The 18,062-nt window shown below is 50.7% G+C and overlaps 1 non-coding gene and 1 pseudogene across 1 annotated transcript; one reads left to right on the top strand and one right to left on the bottom strand.

Moving 5' to 3' along the window:
- Positions 1–4,464: 4,464 nt before the first annotated feature.
- On the bottom strand, positions 4,465–6,459 carry LOC144175254 (uncharacterized; annotated as a pseudogene).
- Positions 6,460–17,761: 11,302 nt separating this feature from the next.
- Positions 17,762–17,834, top strand: Trnat-ggu (transfer RNA threonine (anticodon GGU)). The gene has a single exon. It is a non-coding gene; the product is annotated as a tRNA-Thr (tRNA).
- Positions 17,835–18,062: the final 228 nt, after the last annotated feature.

Genomic DNA, 18,062 nt, shown 5'->3' with positions numbered 1-18,062 from the left:
GACTGCAACCTTGATATGTGTCTACCGAATCCCTCGTCCCGTACGTCTCTGCTCTGCTAAATACACACACACACCCACACACACACACACACACACACATATATATATGATAACTTCACTACAAATACACTACTATTTATCAAGGGTGTTGCGGATTTACAATTTTCCGCCAACATGGTGATGATGACACAGGCGCCTAGAAGGAAGTGCACGCACTACGGCGAGGAACACGCCGATGAGTTCGGAATGCGGCGCTTGGACTACCGTGCACGGCTTTGCGCCGCTCTCTTCACGGTGCCAATAAACACTGAAGATCGGCTTTCCCTTTTCGTAACATTGGTTCCGAAACCCGGGAAGCAAGCCAGCGTTGCGGCGAGCCTTCTCCTGACGAGCTGGGTACGCCTTTCTTCAGCTACGACCGGCATGGAGCGTATCAAGAACAAGCGCGCGTCACGGCGGGCTATGAACAAGAAGATTATAAGCGAGGTGGACCAGCTGCTACAGTCCCAGCAGTTGGACCTTTCTGTCCTTCGTGTCTTTCACGGGCGTCTTCGAGCGAGCAATTCAGCATTGTCCGCACTTAACGCCGAGCTTGAAGCCCACCTGAACGACGACCAGGCAGCGGAAGACTACGCTTCGGTTATGGAGTATGACGACGCAGCGACCAGCGCACTGGCTTTACTTGAGCATCACATGGAGGCGGTGAAGTCATCTTCGGCGCTCCAGACTGCTCCTCCATTGGATGACGCCAGCGGAGACCGCCGGGCTGCGACGTCTACCGGGCAGCCCATACCACCTACTCGTGAGTTTGGAGCAGGTCTCCCGAAACTAGAACTGTTGCGCTTTGACGGAGCGATAACGCGGTGGCAACCTTTCTGGGACATGTTTCGCCATTCCGTACTCGAGGATCCCCGGCTGTCTAATATTGACTGTTTTCACCATGGTTTCGCTTCTTGACGGAGCTGCTGCTGAAGCCGTTGCTGGCCTGCAAGTGACAGAGTCGTGCTATCAAGATGCTCTTGATATTTTGAAGAATCGTTTTGGTAATTCCAAAGTGATCGAGCTGAAGCATTTTGAAAATCTGCGGAAACTCCAGCCTGTCGATTCAGCCAGCACGTGCCCGTTTTGAGGAAGCTGTACGACCACGTGCAAATGAACCGGCGAGGACTGGAAAGCTTGGGCGTTGGAATTTCTTCTTACGTGGCTATGCTGAATGAAGTGCTTTTAAAGGTGATACCTGGCGACATTATTGTCGATTACTTCAAACAGCATAGCCTTGCTGCCAGCGCTGCTTCCACGAGCAGTCAGAGTTCTTCTGCCGGGGATGTAGAACATCTACTGTCTTTCCTGCGAGTGGAAGTCGAGTGTAGGGAAAGAAGCTTCCAGATCAGCAAGCTTCAACAAAGTGAGAAGGCTGACCGAGGGCCCAAGAAGCAGCAGTCTACTCCGACCGCTGCTGTCCTTCCCAACAAGGCACAGGCTTCGTCTTGCTTCTTCTGTTCCGCCAAAGATCACAGAACGGAAGAATGTCCGAGCGACATCCCTTTGGCCAACAAGCGAATCCGCCTAGCAAGTGACGGCCGATGCTACAGATGTACGGCCAAGGGGCATCTCGTGCGGAGTTGCCAAAATAAGGTCCGGTGTGGGACATGTAAGCGGCGCCACGCCACCACAATGTGCACCACTGACCCCGCTCGGAAACCGTCGGAATCGGCTGCAGAAACGCGGCATGCAGCGATGCACGTCAACACGCGCAAAGCAGCCATCCCGCGACTCTCCAGCGACGTCCTACTACAGACGTTCCGGGCGTGGATTATGACTTCGTCGCATTGCTGCTACGTCCATGGAATGTTTGACAATGGCAGCCAACGGACTTTCATCCGACAAGACGTCGCCTCTGAGCTCAATTTAGCTGCAATTGGCGCAGTCAATCTGGCCATCAGTGCTTTCGGCCGACCTGGAGGTCCAAAAAAGTTTAAAGTCGTCAGAGCGACCCTTCGCAGTCAACATGACGGCAAGTCTGCAGAGGTTGAAGCCATCGTCGTGCCTTTCATTTGTGAAGAAGTCGCTGAAGCACCGAAGGGCAACACGCTTCTGCAACGCCTGGTCGCCGAGCGGAAGCCACTGGCTGACGCCATTGCTTTCCTAGGCATGGAGTTCAGACAAGAAGTTAGCCTTCTCGTTGGATCCTACCAGATCTGGCCGTTCGCGCCAAAAGCGAGCCAAGTACAGTGCGAAGAGACGAATCCTGCTTTGATCGCTGTCAATACAAGTTTAGGATGGACCTTACAAGGACCGTTATCTTTGAAAGAGGGCAATAGAAGCAAAGGCGGTAGCCTGGTCTGTGTTCTCCACACGAACACGCATGAGAATGGAGACCTCTCTTGCTCTGTTCGGCGGTTTCGGGAGGTTAGCACTGCTGGTCTCAAGAACTCTCCGAACACGCATCCCGATGAAGATGCATTGCACAAGTTCAAAGGTTCAATTGGGTTGGTGAAAGTGCTCCATGACGTAGAAGTGCGATATGAGTCCACACCAGTCTCTATGGCCGACGACTGCAAGAATGCCCTTTCCAGAACTTATAGGTTACCTCGATGACTTTCTTCAAACGAAGGCCTAAGACCCTACGATAAGTCTGTGAGGCAAGGGAAGACCTATGACCACGCAGAAAAAGTTGTGAAGGGCCACCTAGAAAAAGGAACGAATCTGAACTGCTCTTCACAAGGAAAGAAACGCCGGCTACTGGATCCCGGCGATGACCGTTGTAACCACTCCATTGACTGTGTTTATAAGCGACTTCACTGTGGAGTCGGCAAGGCTCTCGCTGAAATACGCGAGACTGACGGGGAGGCCACAGCCCGACAAAGCGTGAATTTTTCGGACGTTGTGAATGGTGTTCACTTTTCATGCTGCAAACTGCTGCGACTACAGCGCTGCCGAGGGACTGAGTCGGCAAATTCCGGTAGCTTTTCTGGAAGGTGGACAATTGACGACAGTGTTTGCCAAAGACAGTCGCACTAAGACCCGACAAGTTCAGCTGGCGTGCGGTTGATAATTTGCTAGACTAGTGCAAACAGTTGTGAGTGCGCTGTTGTATCTATGCCAGTGATTATTTGGTGGGCGCGGAGGATGTTGCGGATTTACAATTTTCCGCCAACATGGTGATGATGACAGAGGCGCCGAGAAGGAAGTGGCACATTTGCACGCACTACGGCGAGGAGCATGCGGATGAGTTCGGAACGCGGCGCTTTGGACTACCGTGCACGGCTTTGCGCCGCTCTCTTCACGGTGCCAATAAACACTGAAAATCGACTTTCCCTTTTCGTAACTAAGGGCTTATGAGCTGAATCAGCCCAATCGTGCCTGTTAACGGCGACAGTCTTTCTTTGGCTATTTAAACCAGAATATTTTGATCTACCTGTCTTTTCGTCACTCGATTCAGCCATCCGGCAAAAAGATAAGAAAATTCTGAAACGAGAAGTTTGTATAAGCAAAACCTTTTCAAAGCACTAAATGTAACAAAAGTTGGTTAAACATACTGAATAATTTGAGGTGCTTAACAACGGGGACCAGAAGAAACACGTAGACACAGACAAGGCGCCAAGATGCTGTGTCTACGTGTCTGTGTCTACGTGTTTCTTCTGGTCCCCGTTGTTTAGCGCCTCAAATTATTCACTAAATTTGGTCATATACCGTATTTACTCGATTGTAACCCCCTCGCCTTTTTTTTTCCGCGACCGCGATGCCCAAAATGAGGGGGGTGCTCAGGTTTGAAAAGCCTAAATTACCCCCTCCTCCTTCCCCCGCCCCACTACCGCTTCTTTTCGCAGCCATATCTCGATGAGACGGGCGCGAGGAATAGTGTTTTTTTTGTCAAACATTTAAAGGAAAAATAAGTACAGGCAGTGAATCCGCCGCTTACTTTTGGTACTCAATCACCCTCACTGCCATTACAGACCGTTGTGCCACTTGGGCCGCCGCCCTTGGCATATTCCAGCCGGGCGTCTTTTGTTCCGTCGAAGTGGTGTGTAATTGAAAACTTCATAAATGACTCGGCCACAATGTCAACTCAGGCCCGCTTCCACGCGTCTGAAGTCGGAATTGCGATGATTGCTTAGAAAACGGGGTGCTTTGATTCGCATGCAAGCTTTTTCCATTTTTTCACCAAAAGTATGGGGCTTAGAATCGAGGGGGTGCACAGAATCCCAAAAATACGGTACTTCGATCTTGTGAATATTGTTGAACGAAAAGAAAGCATTAGGCATGTTTGATGCAAACTAGGCAATGCTCTTTTAAATAAAAGTAGATGTGCGCTTTATATTTCCGATAGCACATAAAAATACGCGCTTAAAACAGTATTTTCACACAAATATACAGATTGGGTTGGATTGGAGTAAACTTTATTTGTGCCTGCAGTTCGGCGTTTTTGTGCGCCGTGACGCGGGCCCAGCGTCGTCCTAGGGGTTAGCCGTTACTTGGCCCGAGCCATCCGCTCGCCGTTGACGGCTCGCGAGTCTCGTGCCTTTCGAGCGCCCTCAGGACCTGCTGGACGGCCCAGAGTTGATGTTCGCGGTGGTAGCTCTTCGCGGCTTCTTCCAGCCGCGGCGGGATGATTCTCAATGCCGCTTCCTCCGGTTGTTTTGAGCAGTCCCACAGGATATGGTACTGGTCGGCTGTCTCCCTACGGCACACCTTGCACCTGTCGGTCGGGTACGCTTCTGGGTACATACGATGCATCAAGGCCGGGGTGGGTAGCGACCCGGTCTGTAGCTATCTTAGAAGTACGCCCTCCGCCCGGCTCAGCCCCGGGTGCGGGGGTGGGAGAGCTCTGCGAGCCAGGCGGTAGGCCTTCGTGATCTCGCCGTAGTCCGTCATGCGGTCTTTGGCTCCGAACCACGCGGGACGGTCGGTCGCGGGGGCGCGGTTGGTTAGAGCTCGTGCCGCCAGGTGTGCCGTCTTGTTGTGGTTCGCGTTTCTCGCCGACGCGCACTCGCCCTCATGCGCCGGGAACCACTTGATCCTCACTCTTTTTTCTTGCAATTTGACTCCGCGCAGCACGCGCGCGGCCTCTTCGCAGATGCGTTCCTTGGCGTAGTTGCGCATCGCCGTTCTCGAATCGCTCAGCACCGTGCGGCAGTCTGTGTCGGCGATGGCCAGGGCGATGGCGACCTCCTCCACGCATTCCGCCTTGGTGCATCTGACGCACGCCGCCGTCCTCACGGCACCCGTGGACGCTTCGATGACAGCTGCGGCGAAAGCCTCTCGTTGATATTCGGCCGCGTCCACGTACCGCGCGTGTCCGTCTTTGGCGTGTAGGTCGATGAGGGCCTTGGCTCTCGCATTCCTTCTTCCCTTGTTGTATTCCGGATTAATGTTTCTCGGTAAGGGGTCTACCCTGATCTTGCTCCGGATCTCGTCGGGGATGGAGAGTTTGGCATTCTGCTCGTCCTGACGTCCGAGACCCAGGTCTTCGAGTATCTTTCTCCCGGCCTTGGTTGTTGACAGGCGCTCGAGCTGAGCCGTTCGTTGCGCCTCCGCAATCTCTTCAAGCGTATTGTGTACCCCTAGCTTCAAGAATCGGGGCGTGCTCGTGGACTCGAACAAGCCGAGCGCCGACTTGTATGCTTTTCGGATGATGGCGTTGATCTTGTTCCGTTCGTGTTGCAGCCAGTTGTGGTAGGCCGCTACGTACGCAATGTGGCTGACGACGAAGGACTGGACGAGCCTGATCAGGCTGTCCTCCTTCATGCCGGCTTTTCGGGACGTGATTCTCCTGACGAGACGCATCGCGTCGGCCGCCTTGGCGGTGAGACGGGCGACGGTCTCGCCGTTTCTTCTGTGCTTATCGATGACCATGCCCAGGACTCTGATCTTGCTGACCTCGGGGATCGTCTGCCCGGACCGCGTTATGATCTTGATCTTCTCGTGCTCTCGCCGCTGACTGTTTTTGGTGTTGCCTCTTCGTGGTGGTATTATCAGGAGCTCTGACTTGCTTGGCGAGCAGACGAGGCCGGAGCCGTCGAGATGGTCTTCGATGGCGTTGACGGCCTCCTGCAGCTTGGCCTCGATCTGGGAGTCGCTGCCGCCGGTCGTCCATATCGTTATGTCGTCGGCATAGATGGTGTGCCGGACCCCCACTTTCGCGAGCCTGTCGGCCACTCCTATCATTACCAAGTTGAACAGTAGCGGCGAGATCACGGACCCTTGCGGTGTGCCGGTGCTCCCGAGCTTCTAGTCTTGCAGTTGTATGTCGCCAGCCCGCAGCTTGGCGGTCGTGTCCGTCAGGAAATCCTTGATGTAACTGTAACTCCTTTCGCCCATGTTGAGCTTGGAGACTTGGGACAGAATCGCCGAGTGTTTCACTTTATCAAAAGCACTCTGCAGGTCGAGCTCCAGGATGGTCTTGTTGTCTCGCGAGATGCCGGTGTCGTCCACGATTTTGTTCTTGAGCTGCAGCATCGCGTCTTGTGTGCCCAGGCGCTGTTTGAAGCCAGTCATCGTAATGGGGTACAGTCCTTCCCTCTCCAGGTAGTTTTGCCACCGGTTCATCAAAACGTGCTCCAGCACCTTGCCCACGCAAGACGTTAGCGAAATGGGCCGGAGGTTGTCCGGTCCGTGCCGGGTGGCTTGCCCGGCTTGGGGACCAGAGGGACCGACTGGCGAAACTCATCCATCGGGAAGTCACTAAACACGGAGCCGACATGGTGATGAACCGCATCAGCGACAGATACCTGCTGACTACGTCCACGGAGCACCACGGGCCGTACGGGGGGCTACCCAAGGAGCGTCTCGACAGAGACATCGACGTAGAAGAGGTTCGCACGGCGCTGCAGGACCTCAACAGCAGGTAGGCGGCCGGACCGGACCCCATCACCAAGGCACTCAAGAACCTCAACGACAAATCCGTCGAAAGTCTAACGGGCTACTACAACAAATGCTGGAAAACGGGGACGCTGCCGCAGCATTGGAAGAAGGCCAAGATCATCCTGATCCCCAAATATACAGAAAGAGGTTGTGCCCGAGCCTAGACGTCGTGGCCGCATTCCAAAACCCACAGTACGGAGAGTGGTACCGCTTACGTCTGTACCTCAGTCACCCTCACTACAATTTAATGGTAGTGAGGGTGACTGGGGGGTGGAGAAGCGAGCAGCCAGCGTGCTTCTCCTGGGAAGAGTGAGACATGAGGGGAAGAGCGGGAGAAGTGGGAAGGGGAGAGAAGAGAGACGTTTTCGTGGCAGGGGTGGCAAAATGCCATTGTAGTCTTTCGACGAAATTTGCAGAGAAATGAGCACATAGGTGGCCGATTTTTTTTTTTGCGGGAGATCTCTGCTCTCGGTTGCCTGCTCATTCACTTCACCTAAAAAGTTCCGGAGTTCAACGAACACTCTCTCTGCTTGCAAACCTTTCGGACGTTGGTTGCTGCTGACTCACACGGACGACGTAATTTGGATTTTGCCTCATGGAGCTGTGATGGACGAGTCAACCTAAGCTCGGAAAATTTCTGGCGCCTGTTTCTTTGCTTCCTAAGGCTATCAAAGCACTGTGATAAGCTCCGAAATGGCGCCTGTAAGTTGGAGAAAGAATACGTGGCCTATTTTGAGATATGAATCAGTGTTCGTTGCCTGTTGCCAAGGTAATATAAAGAAAATGGGAGTAACTACCGATATAAATTGGCTACTGCAGTACAATTATAGTAATCAGGCGTTAGCAGTCTTTAGCGTATCTACACTTGGTAATTACCAAATCTTGGCAAAATAGAAAAGAAGAAAGGTCGAATGTAGCAAAACAGACACACGCACAAGCAAAGGCATCCCCTTTCGATGGGCTCCTGATCCAACACTACGCAGAAAAGATAGTGGTATCGTCAGAGATTTGCCGCTACTCGACTTGTCTGGACAAGAGGCCTCTTAATTCTGTATTTTTAGCAATCGGGCCGCAGACATCTCTTGAGAGGCAACATTACAATGGCAGATTAGCGGGCAGCTATCTCAACGTGGATGTCTCCCTGATACGGCAATCACGATGCTCACATGTGCAGTTAGAGCCCGTTACGGGATGTCTTCACGACGGGGGAAATGCGCTATCACGCTAAAAAAGCGTGATGCCTTCACGTGTACAAGCTCTACAGTAACCTGCGTAATAATGTTCACAAAATAAAAGGCAACAAAAAAACTAAAATGTGCGTTTTTTTGCATTACTGCAGGCACTGCAAGAACCGAAGGCTTGTGATCTACATCGTCACCTTGCATGATATTGGCCTTATCACTGGCGAGAAAAAAAAAATAGAAACGACAGCATCTGACCTTTTCTAGCGAATGACTTGAGGTCTGAGTAGTAAGCAGCACGACGTGTTCAAGCGATGCTTTTTAAGCGGAACTGCGATAACGAGGTTCTCGAGTCCATTCAGAAAAACACCTGAAAGCTGATAGTCATGGGCCAATCGCACGTTGTGATTGGCAGGAACAAAGCGAAAAGACACGAAGAGAGAAGCGGTTCGCTAGGTCGCCCCCGCTAATCGCACCAATCCGGGGCTGACAAAAACTCAGAAGGACACAAACACTCCAGTATGATATCTAGAGTGGAGGGTAGTTTTCGTACTTGTGAGGAATCCGGCATTTCAGAAATGACGAAAAACAAAAGAACAGCCGTTTCCGATACTGCATACGAAATTATATTGCTTCATAGAGCGAAGGTCAGGCACCCTGTTTAACGAGGCTTGGCAGCACTCTCTAAAAAGCTTTCAGAACACTTGTTGGCGGCAACAAAGCGCTTGCAAATTACCTGCTTCTGAGGCCAATGCAGGTGTTGACCAGAACATTCCATAGCAACGCCATCTCCACGATACCTACACTTGTAGGCATTTTAGTACGTCGGAATTTACGTAATGTGGGCTATGTCTCTCTCTGTCTCTCTCCCTCTCTCTCTTTAATATAGCTGCCCGTTTTATGTCTTAGCAGTACGAAGACCTCTCCCAGAGAATCCAGCTAATTTTATCCTGTGTTTGCAGAGTCAATTTCTGACCCCCAACTCTTTTAGTTTATTTCTTGACCCCGATATTCCTTAGTTTATCGAGTCCTTGGTCTTCCCCTCTTTTGGTGGCTGTTCCTTCGTAGCCATCCTAATTAACAGATGGTTCACCTGTTTGTCCGTCATTAGGGTTACATGTACTGCCCAACCGCACTTGTTTTGCTTAATTTGAACTAGAATTTCTCCGTCCCAAGAATGTTCCCTAAACCACACTGCTGCTGTTTGGTAAGCCGTAGCATTTTCTTTCCAATAATGTTTGGACCAACGTAGTTTTTCTTTAATTAAAATGCTTTGCTGATACCAATTTTAACCATATCTATATATGTGCTCTTATTGTGGTAAGGCACCCGCCGCGGTGGCTCAGTGGCTAAGGCGTTGCGCTGCTGAGCACGAGGTCGCGGGTTCGATTCCCGGCCGCGGCGGCCGCTTTTCTGATGGAGGCGAAAAGCAAAAACGCCCGTGTGTGCGAGATTTTGGCGCAGGTTAAAGATCCCCAGGTGGTCAAAATTAATCCGGAGCCCTCCACTACGGCGCGCATCATCGCCTGCGTTGCGTCGGCGCGTTAAACCCTACAATCAATCAATCAATCAATCAATCAATCAATCAATCAATCAATCAATCAATCAATCAATCAATCAATCAATCAATCAATCAATCAATCAATCAATCAATATTGTGGTAAGGCCAGTAGCCCTCCCGCGCTAAATATCGAGAAGGTCGAAGCCCACTCAGAGGCAACCACGATACCATTCCTGTCATCGCCAGAGAAAGTTCATAAGAACACTGGGAGCATCATTGTATTTACAGAGATTTAAAAAATTCAGGAAAGCTTGCACTAGCGCGTAAACTTGAATGGCGGAGGTGTTGTAGGTGACCAATGCGGGACACATAGTTAACTTTCAGTATCATTGTTTATTTTCATGATCGAAGAGGCCGTCGTTTTCTTCACTGCGAGTGGAGAATGCAAAGTCACCCTCAGCATTTTAGACTTGCACCAGCTCTTCGTCATCGACTCGAGGCAGCGGTGGCGGGATCTTCAAGTCATTTCGGGAAGGAGTGGCACACTCGTAGCCATGTCTCCAACTATGCACAATGGCTTCTGGTGAATGCCCCCACAGCGGTGACCTCTCACAAGCAGGGTGTCTTTTCCACTTTAGCATTAGCGCTAGTGTTTTTTTTTACATGCGCGGCAGAGCTTGACGACAGAACTGGAGTTTTTTTTTTTGTTGTTGTTGCTAAAACTGCGCGAGGCGGGGACTCGGCGTTCGCCCCGAGGCACGCGCACACGAGCGTTCGGTATTTTCTTGTTAGTTTTTCCTACAACGGCCAGTAACAACAACTCCGCTGTTACAAAAGCAGCGCAAAAATATCTTTATACAAGAATCCGTCGCAAGCAAGAACGAACAGCGGCGACATAAATATATCCGCTTTATTATATCTTCTTGCTAAACTAATGAGTACCGCTTTTCTGTCGTGCTGGTTTTATAAAGCGACCAATGAAGAGACTCGTAGCGTCTCAGTATAGAGTTCCGATTGGTCTTTTGACAGCTTACATACCTATTACAGGCGATTGGTGCATCACGATAGCGCGCGCCTTTTGAGGTACACTCAAGTCTGCTAATTTGCTTTGAATGTGAAATAATTCTGGCTTCCCCTGGTGGCACTTCACTGCCACATCACGCGTGTGTCATATTGGATTAACAAAAATGCCACAAGCTTCTCAGGCACATAGTTCCGAATGGTCTTCGGATCGATCACATGGCCGCTAAACGAGACTGTACAATGACGATGACAGCTGCCTTCCCAAGCTAGAGGCCGGTCCAGAAATTTTTATTTGGTTGCGAGAACTACTCGGAGGCTTAAACAGGAAAGGATACACCTGCCATGAGAGGTTCATTGCCGATTAACCTATTCTCATCGCCGTATTGCTTTCGCATTCAACGCAGGTAAGCATAACTTGAGTGGCCGAGTTAATGTTGACTGGAAAGACTAAAGCATTCTCATGCAAATAATGAGCAGATTACATTATCAATAGCACACTAGACACCTGTCTCTCCCCACGCAAAGCGCATGGTACGATCCAAGCCACTTACCGTACATGGGAGCATGATGTAACAATGCTGTAATCGCGAGCTGGAATTGCATCAGAAGTATTTGTGAACGTCGTTATCGAAAGCGGCTGCTACGCTCGTCCGACATCCCCACAGTTTGCATTGCGGGGCTCCACTGTATGACTTTAAGCCAATTTCACCATGTGAAGAGTCAGTCGTCCGATTGTTTCTTTGTCCCACTTCTTCCTAAAACGGGGGATGAAGCCAGTGCCAGCATTTAGCAAGAGTGAATGAATGCATCAAGGCTACTATAAGACTAAATCATAGGGATAGGAAGTTAAGTGCCATTTAGAAGCTAATGCGGAGCGGTGGCTTCTCTCAGTGTTTAACAATTCTTGGGAGACCGGCCACCTTAAACCAGACTGGAAGTGCGCCCGTATAGTACCAGTCTTGAAATCTGGCAAGATGCCCACGCACATTGACTCGTATCGGCCAATTGCGCTCCTCAGCTGCATTGGTAAACCTGTGGAGAAAATGGTGTACCAGCGCTTGGACTGGGATCTAACTACGGCATATTTACGTTCCGTTGCAGATGTCAGGCTTATGCAAGGGCAGGAGCAGTGTTGATAACGTGATTGCCCCTGAAACACATTTTAAGCTGTCCTCCATGGGGCTATCTGCACAGCAATAAGGTCTGCAGGCATTGCCGCATGTACAATTAGATCTATAATTACCTTTCCGGCCGAAGTATTTACATGTGCGTATCAGACGATGACCTATCATCGCACAATGTAACCCGCAGTGCCCAACAGGGCGCCGCCGTGATCCCAACTCTTTTTAACCATTCCTGGTTGGTCTTGAGAGAACGTAGAACTGAAATGGCTGTCTGCTCACTGCGGAGCCGCCGGAAATATTGCAGCTGATAATGCACCGTCATCGGCCCACATCCTCTCTATTTCACCGCTGCCTATGCCTTTTGCAAGAAAGGACGCGGTAACCTTTGCACAATCGATTGCCTGCAGAACACAGCAGTGCATTTGACCCACACAAGACTTCCACGTGCGCCTCTCCATCTAATCGACCTTTAATTAAGCTTCAACATGCCTCCTGGGCTCAGCAAGCGCGAAAGCGCGAGGAAGCTGTACTATATATATATATATATATATATATATATATATATATATATATATATATATATATATATATATATATATATATATATATATATATATATATATATATATATATATATATATATATATATATATATATATATATATATATTGAGAGATTCGAGGACTCACGAAGGAGAGCGGTTTATTCCGAGAGCCGACGACCCAGGAAGACCCCGTCACGAAGCGGTGATGATGATGCCAAAAACCGAGAAGATGAAGATGAAGCGATGACGATAGGGTGTCCTATCGGAGCACGGCGATTGTCCCAGCACAGTAGATTGTCCCAGGACTGTAGATTCTGCTGGTGCTCACACTTATCTCCCCCCTCTTCGAAAGCGGTCACCCGACCGCTGTCGAGGTTGTGTCGGACCGCTGGACATAAGGCTTGAGCCGCGAAACGTGGACGATTTCTGTTCCACGGCAGCGATGAACGGTAACGGCACTGTTTGGAGTCACGCGATAATTTACAGGAGACGTTTGCTCGAGCACTGTGTAGGGTCCTATGTACCGAGAAAGCCACTTTTCTGAGAGGCCAGGTTGACGCACAGGAGTCCATAACAAGACCGCGTCCCCTGGGTGAAACGTGACGTCGCGATGAGATTCGTCGTACCGAGACTTGCGGGCGTTTTGGCTGGCTTCTGTGTTCATTCGGGCGAGACGGCGGCAGTAAGCGACACGGGAAGCGAATTGTTCAGGAGCACTGGCCATGCAGTCAACGGGTGCCGACAAGAAAGTTGAGTCCAGAACGGAGGGAGGCGCGCGGCCATAGACAAGAAAATAGGGCGAGAAACCTGTGGTGCGCTGAACTGCGGAATTGTATGCGTATGTCACGAACGGAAGAATTGAGTCCCAATTGCTGTGATCCGGCCGGATGTACAAGGAGAGCATGTCGGATAGTGTTCGATGAAAACGTTCAGTCAAACCATTCGTTTGAGGATGATAACTGGACGTAGTTTTGTGAACGGTGTCGGCGGCACGAAGAACTTCGGCAAGAGTAGCCGACAGAAATGTTTTTCCGCGGTCGCTCAGAAGAACTCGGGGAGGTCCGTGGCGCAAAAATATGGAGCGCAAGAAGAACTCCGCGACTTCTACAGCGCAACTAGTCCAAAGAGGGGCGGTTTCAGCATAGCGGGTTAGATGGTCAACGGCGGTTACAACCCAACGATGACCAGCTGTGGAAATGGGCAAAGGACCGTACAGGTCTATGCCGACGACTTCGAACGGTGTTGACGGACAAGGTAGCGGTTGTAGCATTCCAACAGGAGGTGACGTTGGCCGTTTACGGTGCTGGCAGGGCGCGCAGGAGGCGACGTATTTGGCGACACTGGTGGAAAGGCCAGGCCAAAAGAAACGACTTTTCACGCGGTGGTAGGTCTTGTGGAAACCTAAATGTCCGGCAGTAGCGTCGTCATGAAAAACCCTCAGAATATGCTGCTGTAGAGACCGCGGAACGACGGCAGCCCACTTGTCACCGATAGGGTCGTAATTATAATGGTATAAAACACCGTCGAAAAGTCGAAATTTTTGCAGTTGGCGCCGCAAGCGGTTGTTAAGTGGCTTCATCGAACCAGTAAGTTGATCAATTATATTTCTGCAGTACCGGTCTGCACGTTGAAGGGACGGTAGATCTTCGATGCGGTCGATTTTGATATCATCCAAAGGTGCCATTGGTAAGAGGACTTGGGCCGCATTAGACGGCGAATCATCTTCTGGAGACACAGGGCAGCGGGAAAGGGCGTCCGCATCCATGTGCTTCTTGCCAGACTTGTATGTCACAGTAAAGTCGTATTCCTGTAACTTCAAAATCCAGCGACCAAGCCGTCTATTTAGGTTTTGAGCGACGAAAGCCAACAGAGTGCATGGTGGTCAGTGACCATAGTGAAATGCCGTCCGTACAAGTATGGACGAAATTTCTGTACGGCCCAGACAACTGCAAGACATTCCTGCTCAGTGATTGAGTAGTTTCGTTCGGCAGGCGTTAATGAGTTAATGAGCGACTTGCGTACGCCACAACGTTCTCCACAGAGGAGGCGTTGCGTTGTAACAACACAGCACCAAGGCCATGTTCACTGGCGTCTGTGTGTAGTACAGTATCTGCCGTTTCGTCAAAATGATGCAGCACTGGCGCAGATGTTAGGGCATGCTTGAGCTTTTGAAAGGCGGCTTTGCAATCTTTAGACCACACAAATGGGGCAGCGGATGCAAGAAGTTTGTGGAGGGGTGAAGCAAGGACAGCAAAGTTACGAATGAAACGCCGGAAGTAGGAAGCTAAACCAAGGAAGCTGCGGAGGTCTTTTTGGCGGGCTGGGCGGGGAAAATTGCCTACAGCATTAATTTTTTCCGGGTCAGGGCGAATTCCGTCTTTGCTCACAACATGCCCGAGCACTTTGATGGCCTTGCTCGCGAATCGGCATTTTTTGGTGTTTAGTTGAAGTCCGGCATTGGTAAGACAAGTGAGGACTTCATCCAAGCGCTTCAGATGGTCGTCAAAAGTCGAGGAACAAATGACGATATCGTCGAGATAACAGAGGCAGGTTCTCCATTTAAGGCCACGAAGTACTGTATCAATCATTCTCTTGAATGTGGCTGGAGCATTACACAGCCCAAATGGCATCACGTTAAATTCGTAAAGACCATCGGGTGTGGCGAAAGCTGTTTTTTCTTTGTCTGCCTCGTGCATGGGAACCTGCCAGTACCCAGAGCGGAGGTCCAGGCTCGAGAAGTACTCGGCACCTTGTAAAGTGTCTAGAGCATCATCAATGCGAGGCATTGGATAAACGTCCTTGCGTGTTATTTTGTTCAGTGCCCTATAGTCCACGCAAAATCGGACAGAACCGTCCTTTTTCTGTACCAAAACGACAGGAGAAGACCAGGGACTTGATGAAGGGCGAACAATATTTCTCTTCAGCATTTCATCGACGTTCTCCTGTATTATTTTTCGCTCAGACATAGACACGCGGTATGGACGGCGACGAACGGTACAAGATCCATCTGTGTCGATGCGGTGTACCGCGGCAGATGTCTTCCCTAGGACAGAAGAGTACGCGTCAAAAGAACTCTGGTGTTTGGTCAGCAGAACCAGCAATGCTTACCTCTCCTCTGGCGGAAGGTCGGAACTTGTGGCGGTGTCAAAAGCCGAAACTGGAGCGGGCGATGGGGAAACGTGTTCATCTGTCGAAATGGTTGACAGCGGAAGAACACAGGCTTCTTCATCGCCGAAAACCGAAGCGATGGTGGCACCTTGCGGCACTAAAATTGCTTCGGCAGATGTATTCACCGCGGCAACAAAAGCCGACCCACATGAAAAACGGACGAGACAGGTAGGTATAATGACTCCTTTGAGAATGAAATTGCCAGCTGGTGCAATCAAGACGTCGCCATCGGTGACTCTGTCGGACGACACGGAGAAAACTGTTGCTTCGCCGGGAGAGAGCAGACAATCAGTTGTTGCAACCAGACGGTCCGTTCCACTTTCCGACAAACTGGCAATGCAGGGGTCAGTGATGTGAATGGTGGGTTGATTACAGGTGATGATTGCCGATGCTGATGACAGAAAATCCCAACCCAAGATGACTTGATGTGCACATGGGGACAATACCGCGAACTGTATGTGGTAACGAATGCCATCAATGAAAACACGCGCAGTGCATAGTCCAGATGGTCGAATCCTTCCACCGTTGGCACCACGTAGAGCAGGACCATCATATGGCGTTGTCACCTAGCGTATCCGAGAGCACAAATATGCGTGAATGACCGAAACGCTAGCCCCAGTGTCTACTAAAGCTTCAACCCAAACGCCTTCAATGAAAACAGTTAATGTGTTCGATGGTGACTCAGGGGGACTTTGAGATTTTTCCTGTGATGCAGTTTCCCCCCACAAAACTGCTGCTTTTAGTTTTCCGGGTGTCGGTCGAAAACTTGTGATGCGCGTCGGAGAGGGGATGAAGACTGGCGGAAAGGCGAAGGCGAACGGCGTCTGGGAGAACGTGGACTCCGGGGCCGGTCATCGGAATCAATTTGGGGCGTAGAGCGAGGCGGAGGAGGCGAGTACCCACGCTGGCGAGGGGCGTAGTTGAAGCGGTTATCTCGCTCGTATGGGGCGTAGCCCCGGCGCTCGTCCAGCTGTTGTCGACGGCAAAAGCGAGAAATGTGACATCGGATGCCACAGTAGTAGCAGACGGGCCGGTCGCTAATAGGGCGCGGTGCTCGCCAAGTTGAATGGAAAGGCGGCGCGGCCGGAGGTGCAGAAAGGGCGGTCAAGTGGCCGTGCGAGGGCGGGGACACGATATGCTCCATGGGCACAGGTGATCGGGCTACGGCCTCAGAGTAAGTTGGTATGGGAAGAGGAGCACCATGACATGGCGTAGGAAGAGTTGTCATGGACACCAGCTCCTCTCTGATCATGTCCCGCAGACCAGGTGCGCGACCGTAGTTGTTCTGAGCGCAGGGTGTGTCACGCTGATGCAACTCTTCACGGATGATGTCGCGAATCAGAGTACGCAGCTCGGCATAGCCTGAGGGGCAGGCAGGCAAGGTGTCGTGTTGAATCCGGATGGACTGGAGATGGTCGAGCCGCTGGCAGATCGTTCGCACATCGGCAATGGTAGCGGGATTCTGAATCGCCATAGCATTAAAGGCAAAATGGGCGATACCTTTCAGTATGTGGCGTACCTTCTCCGTTTCAGGCATGTCCTTGTCGAACCGGCCGCATAGCGCGAGGACATCTTCAATATATGAAGCGTATGTCTCCTCCGGGCGTTGCACGCGGGCATCAAGTTTCTTTTTGGCTTCATTCGAGCGAGCAGAGGACGTTCCGAAGATCTTACGTATGTCCTCCTTGAAGTTCTCCCAATTAGAGAAGCCGCCCTGGTTAAGGAACCACGTCTTCGCCACTTCATTCAGGGACCAGCAAACATTCTTAAGTTTGAACGCGTCGTCCCACCGGTTGAACGCGCTCACTCGCTCAAACTGGTCAAGCCATTCCTCAACGTCTTCGCCCCGAAGGCCAGCGGAAAAGGGCGGTTCGCGGTGGGGGCTGGTGACAGTGAAGGTGGGCTGGACGGGAACTGCAGCGTTGCTGCCACCATTGCTGCCCTCGCGATCCATGGGGCTAGTTGGTAAGCGCCGACCTGATCGAAGCTCCAGCTGTGTGATCGGGAGAGGTAGACGGCAGGATCGAAGGCACCCTCCACCACTTGAGAGAGTCGAGGACTCGCGAAGGAGAGCGGTTTATTCCGAGAGCCGAGGACCCAGGAAGACCCCGTCAGGAAGCGGTGATGATGATGCCAGAAACCGAGATGATGAAGATGAAGCGATGACGATAGGGTGTCCTATCGGAGCACGGCGATTGTCCCTGCACAGTAGATTCTGCTGGTGCTCACAATATATATATATATATATATATATATATATATATATATATATATATATATATATATATATATATATAAGTGCAGGAAACAAAAAAACCGTAACATAAATACCCGAGAAAGTAGTGGGAAAACAGGCCCGCCGGTAGCGTAGTGGTCTTCGCACCAGACTGGTATTCTGGAGGTCGTGGGTTCGGATCCCACCCGGCGGGCATTTTTTCACCACTTTCTTTCTGACTCAAACATTCTTCATCCCTGTTTCCGCATTACCCCTTTGCTATATATATATATATATATATATATATATATATATATATATATATATATATGCGATGTAACAAAAGATATCGAACATGTCATGTACATTTGTTTGAAGTTTACAGTACCAAGGCAGACTCTCCTAACATCTCGGTGTATGCCGCCCCACGCAGGCCTTGAAC

Source organism: Haemaphysalis longicornis, unplaced genomic scaffold (genome assembly GCF_048455015.1).
Source record: "Haemaphysalis longicornis isolate Haplotype H1 unplaced genomic scaffold, Haemaphysalis longicornis Haplotype H1 scaffold_3, whole genome shotgun sequence".
NCBI lineage: Eukaryota > Metazoa > Arthropoda > Arachnida > Ixodida > Ixodidae > Haemaphysalis > Haemaphysalis longicornis.
The sequence above is the reverse complement of the archived record's forward strand: the minus strand, read 5'-3'. Positions and strand labels throughout refer to the sequence as shown.